The sequence below is a fragment of the Dermochelys coriacea genome, chromosome 4 (genome assembly GCF_009764565.3).
Source record: "Dermochelys coriacea isolate rDerCor1 chromosome 4, rDerCor1.pri.v4, whole genome shotgun sequence".
Lineage (NCBI taxonomy): Eukaryota > Metazoa > Chordata > Testudines > Dermochelyidae > Dermochelys > Dermochelys coriacea.
In genome coordinates, this window is record NC_050071.1 from 27,082,813 (window position 1) to 27,101,538 (window position 18,726).

The window sequence follows — 18,726 nt, forward strand, 5'->3', positions numbered from 1 at the left end:
GGTTTTGCGAATACAGACTAACACGGCTGCTACTCTGAAACCTGTGATTATGCAAGGCACTGAATTTAGCCGTATAGAGTGGAAATCTGTCAACTTCATGAAAAAACTCGCACAGATACAGACAGACATCATCTTCCTCTCCATAGTCTCTAAGGTGCCACCGGTACTCCTTTTCTTTTTGCGAATACAGACTAACACGGCTGCTACTCTGAAACCTGTGATTATGCAAGGCACTGAATTTAGCCGTATAGAGTGGAAATCTGTCAACTTCATGAAAAAACTTGCACAGATACAGACAGACACCATCTTCCTCTCCAAAATTTGTTAGTCTCTAAGGTGCCACCGGTACTCCTTTTCTTATTGGTAGATGTGTAGGTGAACGAGCCTCTGATAGTATGGCTGATGTGATTAGACCCTATGATGGTGTCCCCTGAATAGATATGTGGGCACAGTTGGCAACGGGCTTTGTTGTAAGAATAGGTTCTGGGTTAGTGTGTCTGGTTGTGTGGTTGCTGGTGAGTATTTGCTTCAGGTTGGGGGGCTGTCTGTAAGCAAGGACTGCCCTGTCTCCCAAGATCTGTGAGAGCGATGGGTGGTCTTTCAGGATAGGTTGTAGATCCTAGATTATGCACTGGAGTGGTTTTAGTTGGGGGCTGAAGGCGATGGCTAGTGGCGTTGTGTTATTTTCTTTGTTGGGCCTGTCCTGTAGTAAGTAACTTCTGGCTCTGTCAAAAGGTTTCCCACCCCACCTTCTTCCTCCTCTCCTGCCGGTAATAGCTCACCTTACCTGATCACTCTCGTTACAGTGTATATAGTAACACCCATTGTTTCACATTCTCTGCGTATATAAAATCTCCCCACAGTATTTTCCAGTGCATGCATCTGATGAAGTGAGCTAACACGGCTGCTACTCTGAAACCTTCCATGTTAAATTGCTGCTAAGAATTGATCAAACACAGGATGGATGAGCGTGGCCTTTTTTTTTTTTTTTTAAACTGTTCTTTATTTCATTTTATCTTTAGCTCCCTAGGGACCAGCTATTATTGCATGCTCCTGACTGAGGCACAGGGAAGTACTGGGTTAGATTTTAATCACAAGTACCCCAAAGGGGAAATGCATGTTGTGTCTAACTTATCCATGCTTATGAATGTGGAATGTGTCTGATGGCCTACCATACAGAACACCTGCCTGAAAGGAGAAAGATAGAGCAAGACCTCCTGTAATGTGACTGGCTACTCTGTGTTTGTAATGCAAAGATCTGTAATAAGAGCTATCTGTCTTCTACAAAACCTTCTCACTCAGAACATTTTTACCGTAAGCCCCAAAACTGACAACCAACTGGGAGTTTTCCCTCAGGCTGTCTTTAGACGAGGAGAAGAAAAGACCCGGATTAAAGATGTATTTTCTATGACGCCTGCTGAATGGGTTTAAGAAGCTGGCCAATAAACCATTACTCAGTAGAGACAATCAACCCAATTAATAATTATGTTCAAGAGCCCAGGCTTATTCTGACACTATGCCCCAAACTTTTCAAAAAGAAAAGGAGTACTTGTGGCACCTTAGAGACTAACAAATTTATTAGAGCATAAGCTTTCGTGAGCTACAGCTCACTTCATCGGATGCTGTAGCTCACGAAAGCTTATGCTCAAATAAATTTGTTAGTCTCTAAGGTGCCACAAGTACTCCTTTTCTTTTTGCGAATACAGACTAACACGGCTGCTACTCTGAAACCAAACTTTTCAATATCAGAATCATTCCATCATTTAGCTCGTTATGTCTTTCACTATAATCTTGGAATGAATTCCTCTGCCGTTGTAAATATTAAATAACCGCACCATCTTTTGCATGTGGACATGTGGAGCAATCATTCAGAGCTAGTGGGTCCGTACAGATAAAACAAAATAATTAATAAATAATACCTTGCACTTACGTAGATCAGATTATCAAAAGAGCTGAGCTCCCATTTAAAATGAACTTGTGTGCTGAGTCTATTTGCAAATCTGGCCAATGGTGCTTTTCCTCTGAGGCCAATACAATGCTTTACAAACAATGGGCCAGATCCTCTGCTGGTGTAAATCAGCATAGCTCCATTCACTTTAGTGGAATGATGCCAATGTGCAACACTGAGAATCCCACCCCTTAATTATATAAGCTTCAGAACATGCCCTGTGAGATAGTAAGTATTAGCATAGAGGGGGAAACTGAAGGACATTGAGATGAAGGGTGATCTCTTGAGCAGACAGCCAGTACAAGGTCTCTGAATCACTCAAGTCCTTGCTTAAGTAGGATTTAAGTGGTGCAAAGCCCCATGCTGCTCTCAGCAGAGGTAAATTTCATCTTAAAAGACTTGCCTTATGTCACAGAACAGGGAAGTGTCTGTCCTGGTAAAATGCCCAGATTACCTGACTCTCAGTCCCATGCTATAACCCTTAAATCACAGTTCCTCTTTTCCAAGATAAAGGGCTTGAAATAAGTTTTTGCTTCTTGTCACTGTGGCTGCTCCTGAAGTTATGTGAAAAATTATACTCAGCCAGCAAATGTGGCAATTTGCCTTTTTTTTCTTTTAAATAAACTATTTTGGTGCCTGAAATGGATTAATCCTAATTGCTAATAGCACAAACCGATTTTGATCAAGAACAAGGAAATGGGTTTTCATTTCCCTAAAACAGAGCAAACTGATCTCAGGACCTGAATGCCTCTGAGACCTCAAGTGGGAGAACGGGAAAGCAAGCTTTTGGAGGAAAAACCTGAAGAGAATATTCTTATTAAATTGCAAAATGATAACAGAAGATTCCTTACCTCCTTCACAATTATGTGACTGTTCCTTAACTATTCCGCTTCTGTCATATTTTAGGTAGAGTAAAATGAAGTTTATTTGTAAAATTCTACTACAAATAAAAATTACCCACCTATTGTTACTCCTTTCCTATGCTGCTAAGTAGTTTGCCAGGCCTAAGAGGTATACAATGAGGTATTGTACCAAAATCTGCTTGAGTGCTTATTTAAAATTACATAGACTATAACACACTGCTTTTACAGAGCCTGATCCAAAACCCACTGAAGTCAAACAAGAGTCCCATTGGCTTCACTAGGATTTGGGTCATGTCCACAGGACTATACAGATTCCCATTAGTGGAACGTGAAGGTTTACAATATATTTCTATATACCGAGTAGCACATTGTGGCATATGTCAGCATCCATGAGCATTGAAGGGTGTAAAATTAAATAAATAAATAAATAAATAATTTGTAATGCAATAGTGCCTAGGAGCCTCAGTCATGCACCAGGCCCCCATTGTGCTGAACACTGTACAACTGTAGGACAAAAAGATCATCCTTGACCCAAAGACCTTCTAATCTAAGTAAGTAAATCTACTGCCACTGGGAGAAAAGGCACATTCCAATAACTTGACTTTACCTGGAAAGAATAATTTGGACCAGTCCTTATGTGTCACCTAAAGTATACAGGAAGTGACAAAAAAATAATGCTTATAAGGGAAAAGTGTGTGTGTGTGTGTGTGTGTGTGTGTGTGAGAGAGTGAGAGTGAGAGATTGCTGATCAGAGACAGTTGGTTTCGCCATGCTCTGAGAATTTCACTAAATATTTTTGTACTATGTTTTTACAAAATCATCTGTTCATGATGCTGTAAACTCAAGCAAACATAAATATGACCTTTTACTCCCAAGGCACGAGTGACAGTGATTCAGTTTCGCCATATTCTGAATATAGCTCATAGATAATTATGTACCATATTTGTAAGGAATCCAGTCCATAAATCTTTACATGCAGCACTTTAACCAACTTTAAAAGAATGAACAGCTGGATAGAATTGTAATGATATAATGAGGAAGAATAAAAATTGAATACTTATACTTACCTACTAAATTTTCCTCCATTTTATATTTATGTTCTCTTCTATATTTATTATATCATATATCAAATTATTTTACTTTCTCAGAGGCTTGGTTTTGTCTGTGTGCAGTTGACACCATCATCTATAGACATGGTAAATCTGGAGGAGCTGTAACTGACCTAGAAATAAAAGGAGACTGTTAATGATTTTATTAAGCAGTTGTAAAAAGCAAAGTAGTGCTACTGGGTGAACTGGTCAATTGGTGGCATATATTTCATACATTTTTTTAAGGCCAGAAGGGACCATTAGGTAATCTAGACTGGTCTCCTGTATAACAGACCATAGAATTTCATCCAGTTACCCCTGCACTGAGACCAGAATTTGTCTTTGGCTAAAAAATACCTTTCGGAATGACATCCAGTCTTCACTTCAAGGCCACACAAGATGGAGGATCCATCACTTCCCTTTCTGGTTTGTTCCAATGGTAAACCACCCTCCTCGTTAAAAAAAAAAAGTGTGCCTTATTTCTAATTTGAATTTGTCTGGCTTCAGTTTCCAGCTGTTGGCAGACTTGATGCCAGCTTTTGTCAAGGCCGCAGGACTCACTGAATACTGACAAATACATAGATGAAAACCAATCTGGCTCACCTGTGTGTTAGTATTGTTAAAACAGATGTTAGAGTTATAAGAGGTCTTTAGTGTTTAGACTTTATGGAATGCTCGTAGGATGCTGCAAGTGTTAATCCTACTTATAATATCTGTATCCCAGGTTATAAGGTAATGTTTAAATGATTGTTCTGTGATGATACCAATGTTTGCTTAAGACTGTACCTAAGAACAGTCATATGGGTCAGATTAATGTTCCGTCTATCCAGTATCCTCTCTTCTGATAGTGGCCAATACCAGGTGCTTCAGAGGGAATGAACAGAGCAGTAATCATCAAGTGATCCATTCCCTGTCGCTCATTCCCAGCTTCTAGCAAACAGAAGCTAGGGACACCATCCCTGCCCATCCTGGCTAATAGCCATTGATGGACCTATCCTCCATGAACTTATCTAGTTCTTTTTTTAACCCTGTTATAGTCTCGGCCTTCACAACATCCTCTGGCAAACAGTTCCACAGATTGACTATGCATTGTGTGAAGACATAATTCCTTTTATTTGTAAGTCCCACACAGCCAAGGGAGAAGCATGACCAAGTGTGAAATGCTAGTTGACCACAAAAGGTGCTCTCTTCCCCAACAAAAGAAGGTCTACAGACATCAGACAAGCCATTGTGGACAAAAGACTTTGTTGATTGCCTCCCCCATACCCATGAAGAGGGTATGTGCACAAGCCCTCACCCCACCACAGCATGAATGCTGGGGAAGGGAATAAAAGTGCCTGTTAGGGAGAAATAGATAGCCACATACTGCTTGAACTCTGGGGCGCAAAGATTTCTAAGCATAAGCAAAGGATCCTCAGCTGTTTAGCGTGGGTTAGCCCTAAAGGACACAGATTTCAAAAGATAATAGAAGTTTCTATAATAAACTCTTCCACTGACACTCATTTGTGTCAGGTTTCAGAGTAGCAGCCGTGTTAGTTTGTATTCGCAAAAAGAAAAGGAGTACTTGTGGCACCTTAGAGACTAAAATTTATTTGAGCATAAGCTTTCGTGAGCTACAGCTCACTTCATCAGCTGCATTCAGTGGAAAAAAAAACCCTGAATGCATCCGATGAAGTGAGCTGTAGCTCACGAAAGCTTATGCTCAAATAAATTTGTTAGTCTCTAAGGTGCCACAAGTACTCCTTTTCTTTTTACTCATTTGTGTGTATATGTTTATCTACTTTAATCTTGTAATAACTCATTTTCTTTTTCCTAGTCAAAGTTTCCGATAGTCTTTTACAGGATTGGCTACAAGCATAGTCTTTGGTGAGAGATCTAAGGTGCAATGGACCTGAGGTAAGTGGCTGACCTTTTGGGACTGGGAGTAACCTGAATATTGTGATTTTTTTTTTTGTGTAAGGCAGTGTTTCCCAAACTTGGGATGCCACTTGTTCAGGGAAAGCCCCTGCTGGGCCAGGCCAGTTTGTTTACCTGCCATGTTCGCAAGTTCGGCCGATCATGGCTCCCACTGGCTGCAGTTCACTACATCCCTTGACCCGCGCCACTTCCCACAGCCCCCATTGGCCTGCAGCGGCGAACCACGGCCAGTGGGAGCCGCAGTCGGCCGAACCTGTGGCCACAGCAGGTAAACAAACCGGCCTAGCCCAGCCCATCAGGGGCTTTCCCTGAACAAGCGGCGGCCCTAGTTTGGGAAACACTGGTGTAAGGGACTATCTTTCACAGAGAGAGACCTGCCTGGGTGGCAACATAGAGGGTCCAACGAGACTGTCTGTGGCTCCCTATTAAGGCTGCCTGAGGATTTCAGACTTGTTACTTGGTTGGCAAAACCTAAGTATAGAACACATAACCGATTTGGGGTTCATGCCCCGTTTCTTGACAGCCTGCCCTCAGTCGTCAGCCATTCCAGACATCATGACAAAGCCTTTCTCTGTTAGATAGAAGAGTCCTTTAGTACCCCTTCTTTTCTCCCGAAGGGGGCATTTTCCTCTTAATCCAATCACCTCTCAGTCTTCTCAGTTTAAAAATTGATCTGACGTTTATGTGTGTAGATGATTTCTTAGAAAATGGGCAAATATTTGAGTGTCGCCTAAATAGGCTATGACGTTTAATTAACTCATTGAAAAGTTGACACCCGGTGCTTCGTTCTTCCATTATAAATACAACTAATACCCACAGACTTCAAGAGGACTTACCTGACTCCTGCAGTAGGAGAACCAGAGCCCAGGAGTATTGTACAATAAAGAAGGAAACCTATTCCACACAGATGACCATACTTTTATCTTGAAACAAAAATGAATTGTAGATGTCAAACAATATTTATTATTTACAAAGTAAATTGGCCTGAAAATAATTTTTCCCAAGTTACTGATTCAAGTTGGTTATAAAAGGAGCTGTCCTAACACCCTCTTCAATTATATTAACATGAGCCATCACAGCTTATCACATTTTCTACTTAGTGTTTCACAGCACTGTTTAGGGTGGAGAGAATGCTTATAAAATTTGAAAATGACAGCAAGCTAGGAGAGATGTCAAGCAATCCTGGAGGACAGGATAAGAATTCAAAACAACCTTGACAAATTGGAATAATTGGTCTGAAATCAATAAAATGAAATTCACTAAAGACAAGTGCAAAATTCACTTAGGAAGGAAAAATCAAACGTGTATCTACAAAATGGGGGATAACTGGCTAGGTAGTAGTACTGCTGAAAAGGATCTGGAGTTTATAGTGGATCACAGATTGAATCTGAGTCAACAATGTGATGCAGTTATGAAAAAGGCTAATATTTCTGGGGTGTATTAACAGAAGTGTCATATGTAAGACACATGAGATAATTATCCTGTTCTACTTGGTACTAGTGAGCCTCACCTGGAGTACTGTTTCCAAGTCTGGGCACCACACTTTAGGAAAGATGTGAACAAATTGGAGAGAGTCCAGAGGAGAACAACAAAAATGATAAAAGGTTTAGAAAACCTGGCCTATGAGGACAGGTTAAAAAAAATGGATATGTTTAGTCCTCAGAAAAGAAGACTGAGGGGATACTGATAACAGTCTTGAAAATGTTAAAGTCTGTTATAAAGAGGATGGGGATCAATTGGTCTCCATGTCTGCTGAAGGTAGGACAAGAACTAATGGTCTTAATCTGCAGCAAGGTAAGTCTACCCATGACAGCAATCTACATTTCTACCACACCTCACTGCACAGAACATCATCTGTTCCCTCCCCTCCAACCACAAGTTATATGGAGTGGATGAGTCTTCTGGAAGGCTTCCTATGCTATCTGATCCAACATTTGGAGACCAGGAGAGAACTGTAGGATGGGTTCACTCTTCTTCCCTAGCCAGATCCTCACATCTATGTCTCCTGGCAGCTGTTCCCCTCTCAGCTGGCTTCCTCTGAGTCCTTGCAGCTGAGGCCTTAATATTTTAAAACAATGGCATTTCCTTCTCCAAGTGGGATTTTTCCTGCCATCCACAGGCACTTTACAGACAGAAAAAAGGTCTTTGTTGCGAAGCCCTGTTTTGAAACAAGCCCCATGTGCCCGCCACAGGACATGTTTTTATAGTGAAAACAGACATTTAATCACTTTGCATTCTTTGCTCTTGCAGTTAGGCTGACCAGACATCAAGTGTAAAAAATTGGGACAGGGATGGGGGGGGGGAGGAAAATAGGAGCCTGTATAAGAAAAAGCCCCAAATATCAGGACTGTCGCTATAAAATCGGGACATCTGGTCACCCCACCTGCAGTTAAGTTTGCTTTTTACAAACTATTGTGAAAAAAACTCATGAAATTCTGCTGTGGAAGTGTGGCACCAGGACAAACAAAACTGTAGAAAATGTTGCCAAAAATGTCCTACAATTTTTCCCATTGGATGTATGTCCTGTCTCATCAAAGAGAAGCATTCTTTCTTACTTATCAAAAGTACTTAACTCTGAACTCCACTTTCCAAGAAAAGAAACGAATACTCAGTTTTCTTTTTTACACACACGCACTATCTTAGATCTGATGGGGACCCTGTCACAGGGTGGGACTCACCCCTGTGGCGCCTCCTGCTGGCTGTCTGGGGAATTAGCTCTTCTAGACTCCAGAGTGCCCTCTGCAGGCCGGCATCTCACTGCCACTGTCCCCCATGTCCCTCCCGGACCCCGGTGCCCCTTTCCCTGGGGTGCTGCCCCCGTGGCAGTGCCCACAATCTCTGGATCTCCCCCTCCCAGGGGAACCCCAACCCCCACCTCACCTCAGTATATGGCTACTGCCCAGTCACCATCAAGCCCCCATTCACTGGGGCAGACTGCAATATATAAACCACTCATCACAGGCAAGGAGGGTTTGGATCTGCTGCCTCTGCCTACCCAGTACCCTTTTTGGCCTTCCACTAGGCCTGCAGCCTAGGAGGTTTCCAGGCCAGAGCTCCCCAGCTCCTCTGGCCTTCCCCCCAGCCCTGCTCCACCTTAGGTACCCAGATATGCTCCCCAGCAGCCACACCCTTCTCCCTTTAAAGGCAGAGAGAGAGTCTGTCTGCTCTTGGCCCACTGCCCTCTTATAAGGGCCAGCTGAGCCCTGATTAGGGTGTGGCCACAGCAGAGCCTGTTTTCCCCAATCAGTCTGGGAACTGCTTACTCCCAGCCACAGCCATCTCCTGGGCTGTTTTAAGCCCTTTAAGGCCAGAGCGGGTGACCATCCCGCTACAGACCCCTTTACAAAAACATCTCCAGGTAGGCTTAACAAAGAACAACCAGAGATTCTAGTACTTCAGAGCAGGCCAGTGACCAAGGGAAACCAAATACAGTGCATGTCCTTGAATACCTGTAGTGAGAGTTTCTAAGAGTTGGTCTCCTCGTCTTCCCAGTAGGAGGGCCGTATCATTTAGTTTTCCTTTCCAATAAATCTGCCTACAGGAATCTTGTCTCCCTGCAGCTGAGTTTTAAATGAGTGAAGTCAAAGAACTGTTCAATTTAGTAACTTCAGATTTCCCATCCTTTAAAACTAAGGAAATTAAATGACATTTTACATGAATGTGTGTTTAGAACTGGTAATCTTTCAATACAATGAATCTGTGTGCAGAGCTCCTCAAGGTGAGGGATACTGCTTGCCATAGTATATTGTCCTTAAATCAAAAAACACCATGCTTTGAGTGTGGCTTGGCATCCAGATTCTTGCTCATAAAAAGTTTTATGCAACTTTTTTATTATTTTTGCTTGGAAATATTTTTTTAATAATCAATGAGTGAGAACAAAACATAAGAAAGAGGGGGAAAATAAAATCAAATGGATGGAGAAACCTCTACCAGAATGATGCTAGCATGGAGTTGCAGCAAATAATTTAGTTAAAGCACACTTGCTTGGTTTGCTTAGCTGAGCAGAACAAACAATCAGATAAGCCGACTGGAGCATATTCAAAGTCTTTCACTGAAATAAAATAATAAAGCCAGATCCATGGAGTGTGCTGCACATTGACACCAAACATGTAACAAAAAGAAAATGTGATTTATTATAGCATTTATCTGACAGCGAATGGTACATCAAGGAGCAGCCGTGGAAGAATGCTTTTGTATCATCTGGGGCTTCATGCTCTTTTCTGGCCCTTCACTGAAACAGAAATTTTAAAAGTGCCATTGACTCAGAGTTTCCAGTGGCACAGAATGAATTGTAAAGCAATCAGCACGATACACTGGTCACTATAGCTACACCCACCCCCACCCTGAGGGGGATCAGAGCAACTTTTCACACTCATTTGGCCAAACTTGCAGACAGGAAAATAAACAGGGGAGATTACTCGCAGGTAATAGGCCTACGAGGATGGTACGTACCTCCACAGGACCTGCAGATTGCTAGATTATCATCATTTGTGCTCATGGAGCACAGTTGGGGTTAGAAGCTGTGCAGAGAAAGCCAAACTCATGAGCAAAGAAGGGTACATTGTGTCCTGCTCGTCCATCTCCAATTTATGTTTGAAACTGGGCATCAAATTACAAGGACTGTCAAATCAATCCTCGTGCTTCAGGACACAAACTGATCATCAATTAGAGTTAAGGACCTTTACCTCATGGGACACATATTGCACAATTTGACCCATTTATGGCACAGTGTGGCACCTCTCTATGAAAATCAAGTTCTAACTCTGAAAAGTGACCTCTAGCTGAATGGCATTGTGGGTTTCCGTGATTACTGCCTTTCAGACACTTCAGAGCCAGTTTGTTTGGCAGATGGTTTTTCTAACTCCTACTGCTATAAACTCCACTGGGGATCTGAGAGGCAAGCTGGGCTCCTTGTCCTTCTGACTCAGGCTTCGGCACCAGCAATATAGAATCTGCCAATAGAACTTAGTCAATAATATTACCAATAGCGCATGCGACTGAAAAGGGTCTAGCTCACACTCCCAAAGTTCTGGTGCCTCTGGAGGGCTAACAGAAGCAAGAGTTAACGTGTATTCTTCTCATTGCCCTTGTTTCTGGCTGCAGAAGATCCCATAGCAGGCATTCCACTGCATAAAGTAGGGCCCCGGGGTGAGGCACAGCATTCCATATCAGCTCCCTCCCTACCAGGATACAGGGTGCAAAATGGAGTCATACATTCTGCTGCCCCAGCTCCTCAGATCCTCTCTCATGTACATAATCACATGGCAGACATAATTAGGGCCACAGAAGCTACTGTACCAGCTGCAGAACAGCTTAGCAGCCACTTCGAAGTCCAGTGCAGGGGGCTGGTGAGCATCACTCCATTGGCCATCCCAGCTACTCATGCTGGGCACAGAGCTGAAGGTTTGCCTCTAAGTGCATTCTTTTGCCTTCCTCTGCAGCATTAGATATTGGCCACTGTGACTGGATACTGGCCTAGCTGGAACACTAATCCAGCATGCCACATCCTAGAAACCTAATTATTGGATCCCGATCAAGGGCAAGAGCGCCTTCCACATTAACCGCAATCTCTGTGATAAGCTTTTTGCTATACATGGCTGTTATAGACCTAGTAAAAGGGCACTATCCCTCTTTAGGCCTGTGGTTCCCAAACTTTTTAGTAATGTGGATCCCTTATATATATTTTAACACTTGGTGGCTCCCGACAACCAAATACTATTTTCTTTACTGACTCAGGATGCTAGATCCAATAAGAATTCAGGACACCAGATTCAAGAGGGACACTAGAATTTGAACAAGTTTATGGTTTTATTCAACCACATGTAGTATGTTTAAGTATATAATCTGCCAATCTAGTCCAAGTTTTTAAAAGTATAATTTGACAATATGGATTGTGGACAAGTTCAGGCCCAGCCTAAGATTTCAGTGAGCAGAATAGATCTGTGACCTTCAGCTACTGCTCTTGCTTTGACAAATCTCACACCGCACACAAGCTGAGCCCAGTGGACTCATGAATGTGCAGTACAAAATACTGACTCTTCTTAACTTGTTCTATCAACTGGTCCTGAACATTGTCTCCAAGATCATTAGTGCATCAATGGTGGGCACTATATAACATAGGAATGGGTTTCAGTCCCCTGGCTGCTTGTTCCCCAGTCATAATTCTATGTGTCTGTTGCTGCTAGAAGTGCGAGGGTCTCGCCAATGGGGCGTGCTTGTTTATATTTTCAATTCACATGGTCACAACATTAGGGGCTTCTAAATCTTTTTGAGGAAAAGTTGCTTCTTGAGACAGGACTTTTGGCTGTTTCATTCTTCCCGTTTCCAAATGAACAATTGCAGCTCTTGTTTACGGATTCCAGGTGTCTGGTATCTACATCGCGTGGCAGTTTCCCAAGCCTCAGGCTTCCATTTACTAACAAACCCCACACTGGAGCGGTGGCCTTTCAGCAATTGTATCGAGAGACAAAAATCCAAATGGAACGTAACTATCGTCACACACTGACTGCTTTTCTTCCTTGTCTGCTTAGCTTTATTAAAATCATCTTCTTCTTCAGCCCAACATTCACTACATGTCCAGCTCAGCACTTGGTAAAAACCATTCCATTATAAAGATAAGACAGACCTATCTCACGGCTTCTCTCCCCTATCTGCTCGTGCTCTTGCTGCTCCCAGTGAGACATCCCCGTGCCCAAGGCCCCACCAGCACATCAGACACAAACCCACAGATAAAATGCAGGTGATTTTTAAACCTTATTTATTATTCTCTTCATTAGAAAACAAAACCCAAAACGGGCATAATCCATGAAAATGTTTTTCCCCAAACACTTGTGTCTCCCCAGGAAAACTTTTGTGGCTCCCCAAACATGGGAAAAACCACCCTTATTAGAACAGAGAAAAAGCTACCAAGTTCTAGACAGAAGTCTGAGGGAAATCTGGATTCTCTTTCTTCTCTCTCTCTCCTTCATCTCCTATTTTCATCTAGTGACCATCACCATATGACATAAGCACTACTTATCTATCCCTGCCCTTCCTCCTTTCTGCTCACCTGGACCCTGCTCATCAGACCATCTGAGATTCTATGGAGCAGTTTTAGTCATTGGACGTGGTAAATTTAGGCAAATTTGCCGATGATATAACCCCATTAAGCCCAATTTCTTCTTGATTACAAGATCAACGAAAAAAAGCATGAGCACCACTCTGATTTATTGCTGCTCCCTACTTGACCTGAAAAACGTGATGCAAACAAGGAGCAGAGGACTCCTCAGAGGAGCACTCCCATGTGTGAAGCAGAGCAAATATTACAGGCGTGCCTGCATATACGTAAACACTTAACATATAAAGTACCAGTAGATGGTGCTCAAGAATATTTAGCACCATTCCCGGGGTTTGTAGGACCTATAAAATTGCTGTTGTGCTTTGCAAATGACTTCCTTTGTGCAGTCCTTTACGTGGAGCTTACAGCAGCAAGGAGCAGTCCCTGTGTGTCAGGCAGAGCCAGAAGCACTCCCCTCCCTGGGGTTTGGGTGTGCGGCCAAAATCTTCTCACTTCTTTTTCTACACCATTTAAAAAACAATCCCACCCTCTATCTCCATCATAATTGCTGAGGCGTTTGTCTTGCCTTTATCTCCTCCTATGATTCCTGCAACCTCCTCCAATCAGGCCTCCCTCCTAGCCATAGAACTCACAGTGCCGAATGCAACAGACAAAATTATCTTCTTTGCCCATGTATCAGGCCACGTTACTCCCCTCTCTTTGAACTGTCCAAGGGCTTCCTCTTACCCATCCTGCCATGCTCAAGTCCTCCCCATCAAAGCCCTACACACAACTCAGCACCAGCCCACATCTGACAGCTCATCTTCCATCATGGTCACACTTATCCCCTTTCCTCCACCAACAATACCAGCATTCACATCCCCTGACTTCATACCTTCTCCTGCACTGCTTCTGATGCATGGAATGACCTCCCAATTCTAGTCTGCCAGGCCTCCCACCCTATAAGTTGCTCCCTATTCACCACTGCTTTTGAGGCTCAGAAGGGAAAAACAATAGATTAAAGGCCAGATCCTGATCTCCTCACTCACACCAAGTAGGACCTTACTCTGTGAATAGTTCCATTGTCTTTAACATCAGTCAGAAAATGGGGGCTCTATATCTCTCCTGTATCCTATTGTCCCTCCAGAATGTCATTGGAATGAGATTCTAGACATACTTTTTTCCAATGGCCTTGCTATTGCATCTGAAAATTTGGGAGTAAAATCTATTTGTGTGTGCAAATCCTACATTTGCATATGTAAAGCAATTGTACATGTAAACGAGCATTCTCACACATAAAAAGAAAGAGTCACCAGCAAATACTGTGGGTGCATTTTTGGAAGATCATTTGAAATTAAACTTGAATATTTGTTTCTTTTATCTCTGGTTTGAAAAATAAACCTCACCACATGTGCTTAAAGAGTATTTGCTGAGCCTCATGAATGCTTTCTAAACTATGACTTTCCAAATATATAAAGTGCACAGAGTCAAATTTTCTATGGGGCATAACCCAGGCCCCCACATTTGAATGCCTAAAGTTATAGCCATATGTTTTTCTTTGCTTTCTTTTTGGCATCTGTCAAGGCTGATTCCCCACTTTGGCACTTTGAGTACAGAAGGTGGGGGCCTGCAAGGATTCTAAAAATTAATACTGGCCACTCCAGGCTTGTATTAAACTCCCAAGGTTACAGGTTTTTTCTGATCTTGGATGGGTAGATGCTGCCACCACCCAAGTGCAAAAGCCCTTTGAGAACCCAGGAAGGCGCACTTGGGAATTCCTTCCTGTGGGGTACCCTCAAGTCCTTTCACCCCCCACTCTCTGGGGAAGAGCTGAGAAAGAAAACAAAGGAAATCAGCTGTTGCCACCAGCTAATTAAACAACATGTGCACAAACCTCTTAGGACCCAAAATCCTGTTCGTAAAAAAGGTAAATGTTATTAAAAACAAAAGAAAGAAAATACATTTGAAAATTCAGGATATTGCTAGAGTTTAAAAACCCACTTACAGGAATTAGGCATCAAGAATAACCTTCTTGAGGTCCTGCTTAAAGGTTACAAACAAAACAAAAGCATTTTGAGGTTAGCTCAGAGAAGTCCACAAGCCATAAAGAAATAAAAAGAAATAAACCTAGTTGCGTCTTCCTAGACATTTCCTGATCTACTTACATATCTGAGGATTTCAAGTGAGTAGTTTCTAGGTATAATTCAGATTATTTTCCATACCTGGCCCCAAGCTTCTTACAGCATAATTCCAGGCCTGTCTCTGCTTCTCCCCAAGAACAAAAGACAGACAGACAAAGGGGAAGTTTTTTCCCCAATTTTAAAAAGTTCTAGCCTTCCCATTGGCTCTTTTGGTCAGGTGCCCACTCCCTTCCATTTACCTATGCAGGGAGACTTTTTAACCCTTTACCGGTTAAATGTCTATACTACCCGCTGGATTGGCTGGCAGCGATCGATCTAGTGAGGGTCAATTTATCGCATCTAGTCTAGATGCGATAAATCGACCCCCGAGCGCTCTTCCTTCAACTCCTGTACTCCACCACCGCGAGAGGCGCAGGCAGAGTCGACGGGGGAGCGGCAGCGGTCGAATCACCACAGTGAAGACACCGCAATGAGTAGATCTAGTACGTCGACTTCAGCTACACGTAGCTGAAGTTGCATAACTTAGATTGATCTCTCTCCCCAAGTGTAGACCAGGGCTAAGAAGGATTTTATAGCTAACTGGCTGGCTGGGTCCATAAAAGGGAGCTACCCCTCCCTTCATTTATCACAGCATCTATGATTTTGTGCTTGTAAAAAGTCAGATGTGAGGTCAATGGGAGTTAGGCATCTAATTCACTTAGGCACTTTTGTAATTCCCACTAGGGACCTTGCATCTTTCGGAACCTAAATATCTTTGAAAATCTGGATCACAGCATCTCCCAGTATCTAAAGCTTCTAACTATCCAATTTGCATGCACATACAGAAATCTTCTCTGGTTCTTTTTCTCACAGATCTAGTTTCATTAGAGTTTGGTCTCTTTTAGGCAGTTCTCTAAGCCTCTGAGCAAACAATGGATTCTACACTTTTCATAGGTAGGGTAGTATAATCTGCTACTCCTACCCACTGATGGAAATTGACTGGGCCAGTTAGAGTCAAATACTGGATCTGGATTTTTAAAAGGGCTGGATAACTTTACAAGAAGTAACAAAATCAGCAGTTAAGAGTATTCAGATTCTATGCTGCTCTGCATTAGTTAATCTCTGCTGAGATCAGGAAGGATTTCCTTCCTCCGTATAAAGCCCTCCACAATCGGCTAGGTGAATTATGGTCTCTGGTCACAGCTATTGGTCACTGTGGAAGGCAGGACACTGGACAAAATGAATCAATGGCCTAATGCAGCATAGCAAATACTGTCTTTCTATAGAAGTGGGTTGATCACCCCTTTGAGAGGGAAGGGAGCCAGTGGAGATTGAAGCAGGCTCTGAAGAGTCCAGCAAAGATTATCAGATGAAATTATTGCCTCAGGGCCTAGGTTTATGCACGCCCCACCTTGTTGACTTTGTCCTGACCCATAACTATTTCACATTTGGTGACAATGTATACCTTCAAATCAGCGGCACTGCGATGGGTACCCGCATGGCCCCACAGTATGCCAACATTTTTATGGCTGACTTAGAACAACGCTTCCTCAGCTCTCGTCCCCTAATGCCCCTACTCTACTTGCGCTACATTGATGACATCTTCATCATCTGGACCCATGGAAAAGAAGCTCTTGAGGAATTCCACCATGATTTCAACAATTTCCATCCCACCATCAACCTCAGCCTGGACCAGTCCACACAAGAGATACACTTCCTGGACACTACGGTGCTAATAAGTCATGGTCACATAAACACCACCGTATATCGGAAACCTACTGACCGCTATTCCTACCTACATGCCTCTAGCTTTCATCCAGATCATACCACTCGATCCATTGTCTACAGCCAAGCGCTATGATATAACCGCATTTGCTCCAACCCCTCAGACAGAGACAAACACCTACAAGATCTCTATCATGCATTCCTACAACTACAATACCCACCTGCTGAAGTGAAGAAACAGATTGACAGAGCCAGAAGAGTACCCAGAAGTCACCTACTACAGGACAGGCCCAACAAAGAAAACAACAGAACGCCACTAGCCATCACCTTCAGCCCCCAACTAAAACCTCTCCAACGCATCATCAAGGATCTACAACCTATCCTGAAGGACGAGCCATCGCTCTCTCAGATCTTGGGAGATAGACCAGTCCTTGCTTACAGACAGCCCCCCAATCTGAAGCAAATACTCACCAGCAACCACACACCACACAACAGAACCACTAACCCAGGAACCTATCCTTGCAACAAAGCCCGTTGCCAACTCTGTCCACATATCTATTCAGGGGATACCATCATAGGGCCTAATCACATCAGCCACACTATCAGAGGCTCGTTCACCTGCGCATCTACCAATGTGATATATGCCATCATGTGCCAGCAATGCCCCTCTGCCATGTACATTGGCCAAACTGGACAGTCTCTACGTAAAAGAATGAATGGACACAAATCAGACGTCAAGAATTATAACATTCAAAAACCAGTTGGAGAACACTTCAATCTCTCTGGTCACTCGATCACAGACCTAAGAGTGGCTATACTTCAACAAAAAAGCTTCAAAAACAGACTCCAACGAGAGACTGCTGAATTGGAATTAATTTGCAAACTGGATACAATTAACTTAGGCTTGAATAGAGACTGGGAATGGATGAGTCATTACACAAAGTAAAACTATTTCCCCATGGTATTTCTCCCCCCCACCCCACCCCCCACTGTTCCTCTGATATTCTTGTTAACTGCTGGAATTAGCCTACCTGCTTGTCACCATGGAAGGTTTTCCTCCTTTTCCCCCCCTGCTGTGGGTGATGGCTTATCTTAAGTGATCACTCTCCTTACAGTGTGTATGATAAACCCATTGTTTCATGTTCTCTGTGTGTGTGTATATAAATCTCTCCTCTGTTTTTTCCACCAAATGCATCCGATGAAGTGAGCTGTAGCTCACGAAAGCTTATGCTCTAATAAATTTGTTAGTCTCTAAGGTGCCACAAGTACTCCTTTTCTTTTTGCGAATACAGACTAACACGGCTGCTACTCTGAAACCTGACACCCTACTGTTACTCACAGCTGCAGAGAGGTCAGTTCCAGACACATGTCTCCAGGTAAACTCCTGCATCTTCACCATTTGTTGGCATAGGCAACCTGAAAAAAGAGCACTTTGCACAGGCTGTACATTGGCATTCATGTGGCCACTGACCCTTTATCCAGCAAAAGGTTATTTCTGCAGCTTCTGTTTATGTTTGCCACACAGTGACTGCTGAGAGTTTGTTTGTTTAAAGAAAATGTTTCAGTCAGATATCAAGACTTTAATATCCTAAAGTACTGCTCCAGAATTTGGTTGTGCTGCAAGGATCTGCAGCTACAGAGATGTCGGGAGAGAGAAGATTTGGAGTGAATTGTGAGACTCTGCAGTGTGCTGATGATTGGGTGGTGTATGGAAAGGGGAGGGCGTTGAAAGGAATGTTCCAGGGCTAAAGCTGTTTCTCAGAGCTGCAATTTTGTGGCGGTTTGGCTAGATACAGTGGCAGGACCCCATCCAACTGGGGATTTCAAAAACAGTTTCAAAACAGGCAGCACTGACAGGATGGCTCTTTACAATCTGTAACTCTGGCAACCATTATGAACAGTCAGAGAAAATGAACACTTCCCATTGGCTGATGGAATTTTGACCTTGGCTCTATGTAATATAAATGGCCACCAGAGTTTTGATTCCACCCGGCCATGAAGACCTAAAGATTTATTGTGATTGGCCTTC